This window comes from Octodon degus, unplaced genomic scaffold (assembly GCF_000260255.1).
Source record: "Octodon degus isolate 3935 unplaced genomic scaffold, OctDeg1.0 scaffold00099, whole genome shotgun sequence".
Lineage (NCBI taxonomy): Eukaryota > Metazoa > Chordata > Mammalia > Rodentia > Octodontidae > Octodon > Octodon degus.
Window position 1 is genome coordinate 9,535,478 of NW_004524675.1, and position 1,036 is coordinate 9,536,513.

Genomic DNA, 1,036 nt, shown 5'->3' on the forward strand with positions numbered 1-1,036 from the left:
TAGCCTTAAATGACTCTACTAATTATGCCATAAATGAACTTAAAACAAAATCACACTTTTACTAATAGTTACCTAACCACTGATCAAATTTACAGATGGTTATAATGATATTTTTAATGTTAATGGATTCTTCAAATATGGGTGGTAGGATTGGTATTTGCAGTCTGTGGCATTTCCAGAGAGACAATCATTGTTTACTGAATGTCTGACAGTGTGGGTTCTTCAGATGAGGTAAACATCTTCTGTGGTTCAGCAGGAAGTACCTATTGTGTGCAGTGCCTGAGCAGCTGCTATTAGATGATCATTGATTATGCTTTTAGTTTTTTCAAGGTCAAGGAAGTGACTGGCTAGACTTATGCAGCAGATATCAAACTACAATCCAGTGGAAAGGTCTTTTAATGCCTTTTCTTACTTTGGCAGTGATGTACTACTATACGCTGCAGGCTTACTATGTGTCCTTAGCAGGTCATATATTTTTGTTCATGCTCAACTAAGTAGAGCTAAGATCAATTTTTAAATCACACCGCGATATTATCCATCTCCACCATTCAAAGCTTAGTGGATAATCGTTTGCTATTTTTAAAAGTGTCTTTGAGTTATACAATTGGAAAGAAAAAGGATGTAGGATACATTTAATTCCCTTGCAGAACTAGGTTATAAATTAAATTAAACCATATATGTGGAAACTCTGTATGATGGTGAAAAGAATCTATTTTATATTTGTAATACAAATAAAAAAAGAGTGAAAAGAATAGAATAATAATATAGGGAAACAATGGATAAATATTCTGTAAAGGAGCTACCACGTTTTCTAATTTAATTCAAACAGTTAAATAAATGGCCTTCAGACTAAGTGCCTACTTAGGCAAGCACAGAGGCCAGGGTTCCATCCCTGGCACCTCATGCTGCGCCCACCCCTCCCCCACCACTGAGCAAGTCAGGGCGTGGCGGCACACGTTTATAATCTCAGCACGGGGAGGCTGAAAATAGGAGGATCACTAGGAGTCCAAGCTGCATAGTGAGACCCTGCACACGC